Source organism: Rhinolophus sinicus, chromosome 3 (genome assembly GCF_057876585.1).
Source record: "Rhinolophus sinicus isolate RSI-liver-muscle chromosome 3, RSI-T2T, whole genome shotgun sequence".
In the NCBI taxonomy this organism is placed as follows: Eukaryota; Metazoa; Chordata; class Mammalia; order Chiroptera; family Rhinolophidae; genus Rhinolophus; species Rhinolophus sinicus.
In genome coordinates this window covers 132,923,900-132,937,198 of record NC_142503.1, presented here as the reverse complement: position 1 = coordinate 132,937,198, position 13,299 = coordinate 132,923,900, and the positions used below count along the sequence as shown (strand labels likewise).

The 13,299-nt window shown below is 42.7% G+C and overlaps 1 long non-coding RNA gene across 1 annotated transcript in view; it reads left to right on the top strand.

Moving 5' to 3' along the window:
* Window positions 1-10,673, top strand: part of LOC109444289 (uncharacterized) — a 33,239-nt gene extending 22,566 nt beyond the window's left edge. Inside the window, exons 3-4 of the long non-coding RNA XR_002136824.3 lie at window positions 6,821-7,000; window positions 7,310-10,673. This is a non-coding gene — a long non-coding RNA (uncharacterized LOC109444289). The remainder of the gene's footprint in view (window positions 1-6,820; window positions 7,001-7,309) is intronic.
* Window positions 10,674-13,299: the final 2,626 nt, after the last annotated feature.

The following is a 13,299-nucleotide window of genomic DNA, read 5'->3' as shown; positions in this document are numbered from 1 at the left end:
GATTCAGCACCAATGTACCTCCTGCCAGGAGAGACACAAGAGGCCCTAAGCCAAAAGGCTTGCAGAGCCTGGGTGGCCCCGGCTTCCTTCCCTTCTAGGGGAAGTAAGGAGTGACGTTTCACAAGGCATGTGTCTCCCTGCTGGAGCGTCCACCCTCAGACTCTCGTGTTGAACTAGTGATGACGATGAAAGTTAATCATCAGGCAAGGCAGCGACCAATTCTCTCTCAAGCATGAGCACACATGCTATTTAATTTGTGGATGGTGACCCAACCACAGAATGTTCTAGAAGTCTAGACATCAAAAAGTCTAGTACATTCTTAACGTCTAGAAGTTTACCTTCTGTGAAGAGGAGTGGGTAATCCTCGCAGGAAAAAAAGCCTTCCTGGCTGCTATTTCCACAGAGCAGAGAAGAGTCCTGCGACGACGGTGTAGGATTCACCGTGGGCCCACAAACATGTATAGTCACACGCACATAATTAGGACGGCCTGGGTCATCTTGTTATTAATATTTAAGATGTATGAGGAAACAAATTGGGCCAGTTGTGGAGGGTCTTTTCTTCTCTAAATTTCATGATACCTTTGGGAAAAGCCTAATCTTTCTTGCCAAGATATAGCGCTCTTTTCCAGGTGTCCATTAATCCTTCTTTTTTATTTTCTTTTTTTTTTTTTCAAGTGAGGAGAGTTTATTGAGCTGACCAAACCATAAATGTGTGATTTCAAAATTGTGACCCGAGAAGATTGAATGTGTGAGTTGTTTAAAGTTGTTTGGAAGGTGGAAACAGCCCAGATGAGCAGCCAGAGAGGCTGAGGAGAAACACAGGTGATGAGAAAGGAAAAATAACGTACCCCCAGAAGGTGAATGGGGAACAAACCGAAACACTCAATACCGAACAAGAGTGCACGTGGCTAGTTGAAAATTGTTATCCATCTCTCCTCTCCAAAAAAGATGTTTTAATATGCAAGAATAAAGGGGTTGCAAACACACGCTCATTAAGGCCCTGCAGGACCACAGGGGTTCCCTTTTAAGCATGATGATGACAGGAGGACAAGATCTAAACTGTGTTCAAATTTCAGCAGAGAGGCCTTCTGGAGGAAAGTTGATCCATCAATCCAAGACATAAATAAGGAAACTACCGTCTTAGATAACGTTCTTGAAGAACTGATATGGCCCATATGCTTCAAGTGGATAGGTTGAGGTTGGAAAAGTGGTGCTGGACTCAATTTGGTTTCCCCCAACTTGGTAAAGGGCTATGATTTTCTGTTGCCCCTGACCTCCGGCCCTCCCCACCCTCCACCCACACACGCACACACCCTTCCCAGGGATTAATGTGACTTTGGAGCATGTTGAGATATCATATTGGCCTCCTTGGCTCAGCGTTAGTTGTGGATCCTAAGAGTCAGCACATCATTGTTTTTTTCTGATATACTTTGATTTGATTTCTTACTATTTATTCCTTTTCTTAAAGTGGTGGGAACCAGTTTTTCTTTCATTTGAAATTTACATACGCTATCACAGGCCACAGGTGAGATAATGTGACTAATGTAAATTTCATATCCTATAATATTATTAGTATTGGACTCTAATAACTCTACATGGTGATTTTTGTTTTGTTTTGTCTTTGCTGTGGAAGAGACCTGATTATGACGTAAGCACTTCTTCAAAATAGAAAATTCTATCATTTTAACCCTAGATGCAATACTCTGAACAGGAACCTCAGCCCGATTTTTGGATATTTAGTGAAGCCGATGTATTCCTGGGTAGATGGCAGGGGATAAGGTTCCCCTGAATACAACCATTCCTTCAAATCAGGAACTCTGTATCAAGCCTGAAGGGACAGAACAAACTCAGTTGTAGATGGCTTGTCCTGAAAAAAATGCAACTGAATATGGTCTTCAGGAATAAAGCCTGGAGGAGATAAACTAGACCACGAAGAGGCAGGCTACCTTATCTTCCGTGCTTAGCACAGTCCTGGCATGGAGGAAATGTTCCCTAAATAATACTTTGAATGACTGGATATGCCCCTATCTTCGTTGGTAGATTAATCAAGCATCTGGTAAAACACCCAAAATTGTAAACATCACTTTATTCAAATTTCTCAACTTCCCTTACTAATAAATATTTTGCCAACATTCCCAGTGCATGGCAGAATGAACTGACTGGCGGGACCCCAGTCTCATCTTTAAAAGCTGAAGGATCCCTCACCTGTAAGACCTGTACTTGTCGTGCCTTGGGTTGACTTTCCTCCAGCCCATCGCCACATCTTTACTTTTTAAAGAAGAGCCGTGACATATCCAAAGGCCAGAGAAACATAGATCTGGAAAATTTATATACGTCCCCTGAATCATAAAGTATCCAAAGCAAAGGATGGGTCAGGAGGAAAAGGATGATTTTCTGTTGGTTTGTGCTTCACTGTGGGTTTGTTTTCTTTTTAAGAATGCCCTATTTGGAATGCGGGTGCTGTACTTTTATCCTACCCAGCAAAGAAGCTTCTGTACTGGAAAAGATTTTTTTTTTTTTTTTTTTACTTGGTAGAAGCAATAAAAGAGACAAAAGTGCTAATAGCTTATGTTCACTTATGGCTTTTCTAACCCTTCCCCCTCTTTATTTCTTTGTAGCTATATATGTTTTGCCTGAGTGCTACTAAGATGATAAGCACATACTCTGACCCCTTCCCATATCCACCTTGGTCAAACTTGATACTTCACTGCCTACACACACAAAAAAAACAGACAAATTCACATTTCCTAAGCACTAATGATTAGTCTAGATCTTCTGAAGGATGTTCTAAGAATACAGAGATGATCCATGGCACAGGAAAATTTCATCAAAAACACGAACCATCAGGTCTTCCTTTCTCTACACTAGTTGTTCTCAAAAATACACAGGTAGGGCCCACCCAGACAAATTGAATTTGGATCTCTGGGAGTGAGATCCAGGTTTCCCAGTTTAAAAAACTCCCCAGATGATTCCAATGTGAAATCAAGGTTGGAAAAAAACCACTCTCCCCTCCCCCACATCTCTTTTCTTATGCAAAACAATTTGTCTCTCTTCTCACTCAAAAATTATATCCTTAGGTCAAATATATGGTGATGAAAGGAGAACTGACTCTGGGTTGTGAACACACAATGTGATATATATAGATGATGTATTACAGTATTGTACGTTTGTAACCTATGTGATTTTACTATCCATTGTCACCCCAATAAATTTTAATTGAAAGAAAGTCAAATCCCTGCCCCCCAAAATTATATCCTGTACCCTTTTACCCCCGTCTGAAAACCAAGATTCCTCACTGAGATCCATTCTCCTTAGAAGGCTATAAGTAAGTAGAAAAGTAGTTTTTCCCATGACAAATAGTTTTCTTCTGGTCATGTGTGGAATCAGTATCTTTTAGAATGTGCAAGAAAGACATGTCCCTTTGTATTGGATCCAGGAAGCAGGACTTAGTAAGGAACTTGGTGTGATAGTTTACAAATAACATCCTTGGACTAGATTTGAAAGATGCATTCATCGATTCTCAGGTGGAAGGATTTGCACTTGAGTCATAGTAGTAGTGGCTATATATGTATTTTGCAAATACTAAGAGAAGAGATTTTACATCCCTTCAGCAAACTCTGGTAGTGTGGAACAAAAATATCTGCAAAAATGTAAATTAGCTGGTCTGGGAGGAATTAGATCAGATTCCTTCTTTGTATTGTCCTTCTCTTTGTTACCTTTCTCTTGAATTAGCCTGTTTTTCTGTGCGTAGGAAAGGCAACAAATTGTAGTAGAAAGGACAACGGGCCAGAGGCAGGGATTGTAAGGTTGCAAGGAAAAGAATCCTACCCAAGCTAGTTCAAGATTCTCAACTCGTGTAGAGCAGAATCACCTAGAGCTCTAAAAAGCTTTTAGGTGATTTTCATTCAGTGAGTTCGGGGGTGTGGGGAGGGCATTATTGCATCCAGTTCTAAATGCTGCACATATACCTGTCCTTGCTGGCCCCTGGTCTCCGCTCTCTGCATGTGCTTCATTCCTGCCTTCAGAACTGACTGTACCATGATGTCAGAGGGCCTGTGGCTTTGACTTGCCAGGACACCAATTCTGGCCCCCACTCTACAGAACCCCACTAAGCTCAAATTACAGACCAAATATGCCTGCACGTTGGATAGCAAATAAATTGGTTCATCTTTGATCTTTGTTCCCATTCCACCACATCTAGATGTATGCCTCTGACTATGATACTTAGAACTCTAGTTTCTTCTTCTGTAAAAGACAAACAAATTTTCACTCATTGGGCTATGTGAGGATTCAATGCAAATTTATGTTTTGCAACTATCACAATAGCTGGTACCTACCTATTTGGTCTCTATCTCCCTTCAAACAAAGCAATACTGCTCAAAGCTGGATTGGCTGTTTCTTTCACATTGACACCAGCATTACCCCACCTACAAACAGTGTTTCCATGGACACCCACCATGTGGTTAAATGAGTCTTGTTGTTTCTCCCTTTCCTCACTTTTGCCAATCGCCATTTTCATAACTCATTAGTATAGATAGGAAAGAAAGTGTCTGAAATTCAGAATGGTTTCATTCACTTTTGTTAGAATCTCTGATTGAGAAGAAATTTAAAACTTAAAAGCGAAAATAAAATTGAGGGGGGTGGGGCGAGTATCTGTGGATTTAATTTATCTGTGCTGTCTCAGTATGTGCTGCTATAACAAATTACCACAGAATGGTTGGATTAAACAACAAACATGTATTTCTCATAGTTCTGGAGTTTGGAAGTCAAAGGTCAAGGTGCCAGCAGATCTAGTGTTTAGTGAGTTTGCTTCCTGGTTTGCAAGTGGCTGTCTTCTTGCTGTGTCCTCACATGGTAGAGAACAGAGAGAGTGAACTCTCAAGTCTCTACTTGTAAGAACACTAATCCTGCCCAGAGTCAGTTCTCCTTCCATCACCATATATGTGATCCTGTTTACCCTCATCTACCACCCACTCCCCCCTTACCCTCTGAGTGGTGAACACACTATGCAATGTATCGATGATGGTATTACAGAACTGTACACTTGAAACCTATGTAACTTTACTAACCATTGTCACCCCAATAAACTTTAATTTAAAAACAAAAAGAACACTAATTCCATTCATGAGTGCTCAACCCTCATAACCTAGTTACCTTCCAAAGGCCCCACCTTCTCTAATAAAGCCACATTGGGGGTTAAGATTTCAGCATATGAATTGGGGCTGGAGGGGGGGCACAAACATTCAGTCCATACCAGTGCCATCTTTCACTCCTGCAGCCCTGAAAAATAGAGGCTTTGCACCACGCAGGCACTCAGTAACCACATACCGATCTGTTTTTGTTAAAATGTATTCCATATTTTCCTTGTTACTTGTTTTAAATTCTGTAAGTCTTTTGAAAGTAGATAAAATTAAACATGAATAATAGGTCTTAAATTATTTTTCATCTTCCCCCCGCCCTTTGTCTCCTGACATGTTTCCTGTTTCTTTGTTGAGTAGAATTAGCACCTTCCCTTAGTTTAAATAGCTCCATAAACTCTCTGACTTACCAGCCCTCCTTCAAGTTGGTCTTGTTTTGTTTTGCTTTTGGTCAGTGGAGAAACTACAGCTTGTCAGGATATGCCTCTGTAGGGTGGGAACCAGAGAGAAAATTCTGACAAAGTTGAATTTTTGATAAGCTACCTCATGTAAAAGTCAAGTCCTCTGCTTGCCTTACCAGGACAGGTGGTAGAGTAGCTTTTTAGATCTTTTTTCTTCTAGGAAAACTTGCACATCTGGAGCAAAGCCTTCTTATCTTTTGCCATGTTGTTCAAAGCTTTTAAGAAAAAGAAAAAGCAAAGAGAAAATTGATTTTCACCCAGAGATGGCTCTAAAAGAAAGCCCTGGACTGCAGAAAGATATTTAGGAGGCAGAAGGGCACCTCCTTTTGCGGTCAGACAGCTGTCTCTTTATCATACTGACAATTTCTGGCTGAGAAGAACATCTGAAAAACATATTTCCAGACATGAAAGTTGAGGCAGCTCTTTACCCTGCCATTTCCCGCTCTGGTCTCTACAGGAGTCCCTCCAAACAAACCTCATGTTGCAGGAACACGCGACCATCCTTCCATTTCATTCTGTTTTGCAGCCTTTGGAAGGACCTCTCTCATCCTCCCACCTCTCACAACCCCACTTCTGTTGGTGTTTTGATTTTTATACTTTAGAGATGAGAGAAAAGTCTGTCTCAGTGACAGCATTCAAATGGCATTTTAGCCCCTGCAGAAATGAATAAATCATCAGATCCACATTGAAACTGGGAACTAAGGGGATTATAGGCCATGTGAACTTTGAGACCTCACTTGGAACCTTCAGTGAGTTTCTGAGTGATGCTTTAGGATGGCATTTTTATGTAGACATGCCATGGTCCTGCCTATGACCTTGAAAGGACATAGAGTCTCCATTTCCACTAGTCAGAAGGCCCAGGTATACTTGTAAGCCTTTCTGAGGGAAGGAAAAAGAATTTATAGAATCAATAATGTTCTAAAAAATAATAATAACAGACAAATTTTTAAAACTCTGTTCCAGGTACTATATTAAGTGCTTTTATAAGTATTCTCTCATTTAATCCTCCCAGCAATTATATGAATTTCTTTTCATTCACAGATGAGACAACAGAAATGGATGCAGCAAACCAGAAGTATACATGTATAAGCATTATTTTGTAGTGTCCCTAAACTGGAAACAATCTGACTGATCATTAATAGAGAAAACTGAAATACTTTTTTTAGTAAAAAAGCAATTTAAAGTATTATATTGATTTTAAAAACAACCTTTTCTACCTAGAAGGAAAGAAGTCACAGATGGATCAAAAGAAATTTGGATATGATTAAAATTAAGCACATGGAAGAAACTATTAAACCCACTGCCTCTCACAGAAACTCTTGCCCAATCCTTGGTCTTTAAGAAGCTTATGTATATGGTTTACTGGCTGTCAAGCATAGCACCCTCTTGTGAAGTGAACAGGTAAGGTGACAGTATCATTTATCTTCCAAATCAGGACTCTTTTAATAGTGAACGGGATGCTATCAATAACTGCCCTGGACAACAGTTATAAACCCACACTGATCCAGAGCAGACCAGGAGCCACAGTCACCTGTTCACAGGACATCCTACAGTGAGCAAGCCCCAGACAACCCCACATATGGCTGTGACTTGTTTCCAGGGTCTGCCCTCCTTTGGCTCCTGGACTCCTTCCTGACCTAACCTGTTATTACCTCATCTATGGTTTCACGTGTTACATCTCTTTCCTTCTCATCCCCTGACTGATTTCAGGTACCTCTGCCCCAACAAACTCCTGGAGTTAATAGCTTCCGCTCATGTCTCCAAGGAGGTGAGATCATCCTGAACAGAGGACACCAGAACCACAGACACGGTCTCACTCTCATCCTGTATGAATCGCTAGCTGACCACCACGGTGTGTAGACGCACAGCAGGCGGAACAAAACCGAAGCCTGGGTCTCCATGAGGGGAAGGAGCGTGGCTCAGCGTCTACCCAGTTTGCTCAAGAAGACCAGGCAGTCCCTAAGCTGCAGGGCACTGAAGAGAAGACAAACAGGGGCTGAGGAAATCCAGAAAGTAAAACTCAAACTCTGTTCCATTCAAAGTGTCTCAAACATTTGTCAGGAAGAAAGCACGGAGCCCTAACCCCCAAGGAAAGCAAATCCTCATTTTATCCTCTTCAAAATGAAATGGAATGCAAATGGCAGATGCATCCTCCCTCTCCTTGCTTACTCACCACCACCCCATATCACATCAGTCACTAGAAGCCTTTTATACCCTGTAAAATACAGCCCAGGAGAAGGTATGCCCATCAATTCATGAACATATGTTTGTTATTTACTTTATGGGGTCCTAAGGAATCCTATTTTCGTGGAGTAGAAAATGTCACGTATAAATATTGCACAAATGATTTCTTAAATCCTCTTCCTTCTCCTTTTCAATGGCCGTTCCTTCTACTTTGAGTTGCTTGGATCATTTGAAACAAATGCTAAATGTTGTGTCCCAAACATCAGTGTATGGCAGAAGCCTTCTCTCACTCAGCTGGTTATTACCCAGGGCCACTTGCAAGTCAAATCATGACCCCCGGACAAGAGCAGCTTCTTGTGGAAAATAACCCACACGACAGCTTTAAGCAGGTGTTTGTTCTGAGTTCCCATCCGGTTGAAGTGTGTGTGGCGGGGGAGAAGGGAGTGAGGATGTGAAGAGCCCCGAGGACTTGGCTGTTTCACCAGAATCCCTTGCTCTGTTCTTATGCTCCTACTAGAAGGCAGAGTGTGGAGGCGCTGGGAGCAAAGGGTAGAATTTGAGGAAAATCTCATTTCCTCATCCTGTGACGGGGGACAGAGGAAAGTAAGTGGACAGGCAGAGTGACTAGTGCTTTCCCTTCTCGTGCACCAACCCCTGTGCTTTATGAAGAGTCTTTAAAACAGATAGCCGAGCTGTCTTCCATATCTTTAGCCATAACTGGGTACACACAAAGATTCACAGCGACATCTACAGGTCCTCGTTGGAACTGGAGTAAAATAAAGGATGGCATGTCTTCTTAACGTCGTCAATACTTTAATTTGGATGATCGCATCAAACACTAAAGACAGTTTATGAGGAGTTACCTGGGCTAAATTAAGTTGGAAACAGTTCACCATTTGTTTATCAGTGTCCAGATTATTCCCTGTGGGAACAAAAGAAAACTGACTTTTGTTGAGCATGTACTGCATGACAAGCCCTGCACAGGGCACTCTACATTCAGAAGCCAATTAATTTCAGAATAGGCCTCGGGGATAAGCAGGAGTATACCCACTTTACTGACCACCACAACTGAGGAGTGTTGAGTAACTCACCCAAGTTCCCACAAGGGGGGAGCAGAGTGGAAGAGCCAGTCTCAAAACTAGATCTATGTGAAGCTAGAACCTACCCTCTTTCCACCGTCCCAAATCAGCCAGAGGCTTTCAAATGTATGAACTGACTACACACAGGGCTACAAAAAACCGTGTACATATTATGAGGCTGTAATTTCTTCATTCTTCTTATCAGATGGGTGAAAAGAAAACTGGTAGTTTTTGACAAAGAGACAAACATCTCTGTGAACTCCCTACTGCTAAGTACAAAGAGAAAAATAACTAAAGGTCCAATCTAGTTCCAACCTTGGTCTAGTTCAACCATGGAGAGTCCCTAGGGTTAATACTCCCTCTCTAGATAAAAGTACTTGGTGATTTTTCAGTCTTCTACTTCCCTTCCTGGCTCCTCTCCAAGATAGTTATCTGAATACATGCACACACGTGGGGTTGAGTTGTCCCGAATCTTTATAGCCTCGTGATGGGTGGGGTCCGGGGCCTCGGCATGACATGCTCTAGCTCCCTGGTCTGCAGGACCTTGTCATTTGTCCATCCTGTTGCTGTCCCTGGCCTACGGTCTGCTGCTCCTGCTGCTGGTAGCTTGTCCTCGGGTTTCTCTTGAAGCTTAGCCAGGGCCCAGTGCCACCTCCTGGCTCCCTAGAGGCCTCACTTGTGCTTTTGTTGGGTGTCTCTCTGGAGCCTCGAAGGAGGTCTTCCTACAAATCTCATTTGGGCTCCAGACCAGTGTTGCCCTGAACTAAAGGGCGATTTTTCTTCTCAGTCCATCCCGCCTGCCCCAGACATATGCACTGACATGCACAGACACGTGTGCCACGTGCCTCAGTCAGCCCTCTGGCAAGCTTGCAGGCCCCAGTCTCTAGCATCATCAGTGTTCCTCCGAGATACACAGGCACCCTGAGTACCTTCAGGGTACCGTGGAAACTGGGTGGCACCTCTGGGGACTGAATTCAGGCCCTCCCTCTCTGCCCACCTGAGCCGTACCCCCACTTTTAGTCTGCTGTGGCTGCCCCTCTCCCCAGCATCAGCAACGGAATAGTCAATCAATTCTTTGGACTTCTGCACCCACTCTTAGGTCTACTCATCTACTTGGGCAGCCCTAGCAAATAGGAGCCTTAATATTTTTATATGAGACAAAAAAGAATATCGAGATGTCTGTGTGGGAGGAAAGGGAGCAGGGAATAGCCTCAAAAATGGTGATCTATGAATTGAAAGATTTCTGGAAGGGGAGACAGGAAGGAGACCTGCCAGATTTTGCTTTGGTGATGCATTAATAAATCTGTTGGAAGGAGGGCCAGGGCATCCATTTTTTTCCTACTTACATGTTAGAGCAGCTTTTCTTTTCCACTTAAATTTCGGTCTTTGTCTCAGTGTCACTTCCTTCTATGAGTCCTGTAGACCAACAGAGGCCACATAGAAATGAACCTGAGTCTAGGGCTGGCCACATCTCCCACCACAGCCTCCTCCAGTCTCTCCTCTCCTGCTCCGTCCACTCTCAGAGACCCCAGAGAGCAGGTCACTGCACCAGACGTGCCCCTACCCTGCCCGCCCCCACCCTGACCCCCCACAGCTTCAACACAGCAGGGTGTGTTTGGTGCCTGGCAGCTCTGGAATAGAGCTTTGAGTGTCCTGTTGAAGCTGCTAGATATCTAATTTCAAATACTGAAATCTTTTCTTGAGAAACAAATGGTAAATATGCCAGATGTATAAATGCCTAGTAGTAAAAAAGTCTACTGTCTTAAAATGTAACTTTAAATTTTATTAAAGTAACCAAACGTTCCCAAGTATTTCCGACCTTCTATGACTGCCTTTGTTTTAAATATCCCAATAAAATACTTCAGGTTCTCATGGAATAGTCAAGTTGGTCCTTCCTAGGGGCTCAAGTTCCACTGTGATCTCTCACCTGTGTGTTCCCACTAAACTCTTGGTGTTTCTAGCTCAGCATCTCATCACTTGAAACTAGCACTCGATCTCCCGTGCACTCAGCCACTCTGCCTCATTCCCCGTCATTTGCACTCCTCACACAAGAATGTTGTAAGTGCCAGGTTTTATTATTTTGGGGAATTCATTCATTCATTTAACAAATATTTATTGAGCACCTACTACGGACTAGGCCCTACTACAGCCCTGGGGATTCAGCAGCAAAAAAAAAGACAAAACTCTTTGCTCTCGTGGAGCTTACATTTCAGGGGAAACACTCAGATGGTAAATGCAATAAATAAGACACTTCCTAGTGTGTCTGGTGGTAATAAGTACACAGAGAACAATAAAGCCAGAAAGACTACCGTGCTGGGAGGATTGATTTTTTTCAAACGGAGTCCAGAAGCTTTCATCACTTAGGGGACTTTACAATGAACAAAGTCACCAAGAGGTATTGGCGAGAACCAGGCCCATATTTGGAGGAAGGATGGCCCAGGGCGGGAGCAGCAGGCCACAGCCTGAGGGAGCTAGAGCGGGAGGCCAGTGTGGCTGCAGGGGGATGAGTGAGGGCAGAGCCAAGGTGTGATCAGAGGCATTGGAAGTGATTGTTCAGGCCAATAGATCAGTGTGAGGACATTAGCTTTTACTCAGAGCAAATTGGGAAGCCCATTATTGAAAGAGGCAAAGAAGTGGAAGCAGGGTGACAATTTGGAAGCTATCGTAATAACCCAAACTTGGTTCCAGCGGGGTGGAGGTGAGAAGTGCTAATGGGTTATGGGTATATATGGAACGTCTGCCGAGAGGGTTTGCTGATGAAGCAAATGTAGATGTAAAAGACTGAGAGGAAGAAGGATGAAAATAAGGGTTTTGGCCTGTGCAACTAGAAAGATGGGGTTATCATTTACTGGGATGGGGGAGGAGACTAGTGATAACAATACCATTCAGGAAAGAATGTCAAGTTGAATGTCAGACATGGGTGTTTCCCGCTGGCTGTGTCTTTCCAGAGTCCCACCCTCTGGCCTTGGGCTGGGCTCCTCTCTCTCCATATTCTTTTTCTCTGCCCCATCTTCCAGAGTTTCAACTGCCTACCTTGAGCTGCTGACCGAGAAACTCCAAGATCCCTGTTTTCTACTATGACTATGTGCCAATGAAAAGTTTACTCCTTGCCATGTGGTGAAAATCTTAAGAAGGCAAGTTCTGAGACAAATTGATTACAAGAAATGTCAAGAGTTTTATTTCAAGCTTGCTGCAACAGGCTGAGATCTCTGAGCAAGCCAAACCGAAGAATTCTCTCTTGGGAGAAACATTTATGGAAAAGAAGGAAAAGAAAAGGAAAAGGAGGAAGAAGAGGATACAAAGGAGAAACAAGGAGAAGTTACAAGAAAGAAGGCAAGGAGGAAGAGGAATAAATAAAAGCTGGTTGCAGATTATTAGCTCTGCATGGTCTGTCAGGAGCTGGGTGGTTAACCAACTTTCCAGAAGAGTGAGGTTTTCGTCTCAGTAGCAGCGTCTGTGCAGCATTTGATTAGGAACGCTAATCACTTCCCATAAGAGGCCTATACCTTTTAAACTACATAAGAACACTTCTGTCCCAACTAGACTTGGGACCATGTTCGTTCTCACTGTTTCCCTCCTCTCTCTCCACAACCAGTAACCCCCATCAAGGTCTGTGTATCCTAAAGAGAGATGAGTGCTTCCCCTTCACTGCAATGCACAGAATGACAACCATTTCTTTGTGTCTAGCCATGATTTTTTCCCTCTATTATGTTCTGTTCTAAAGGAAAAGTTTTCACTGGTATCAGATTATGGTATATGACTTCTGCACATGTACTGTCATTGGCATTACTGCCCTCCAGCCTGCTTTTTTGTGCGCTGGACTCCATGCACTGTGGGCTCTTGAATAAGCGTTTGCCCATGGAAGCAGTGAAAGCACCAACACCTCAGAGAACCAATCTTGCTGGTATCGGTTTACTTAAACTTTCTACTAAAGAGAGTTTCTAACATAAGCAAAAGTAAGCAGACACATATGAAAAACTTCCACATACCCATCACCTAGTTTCAACAGTTATCAACTCAGGTTGATGGTATTTTATCCCCACTCCCTTCTCTTGTATTATTTTGAACCAAATCCCAGACATCAGACCATTTTTCATCAGCAGATTTTTCACTATGTATCTCCATATGATTTGTTTTACATACATATAAGCTCAACACAATTTAAATTGTTACAATTTAAAATTCAACAAGAATTCCTTGACATCCTTAAATTTCCAGTAAGAGTTCAAATTTTCAATTGCCTTGTGAATGTTGTAATTTTATTTTATAATGTGTTTGTAGACCAACGAAGGTTTACATGTTGTGATTGATTGGTAAGTATTTGTAGAAGAAATCAGAGTTTTTCAGTCCTATAGAATTTCCCATGATCTGGGTATTACTCACTGCCACTCCCTGGTATAGTTTACCATGTGCTTCCTATAAATTGGTAGATAGATC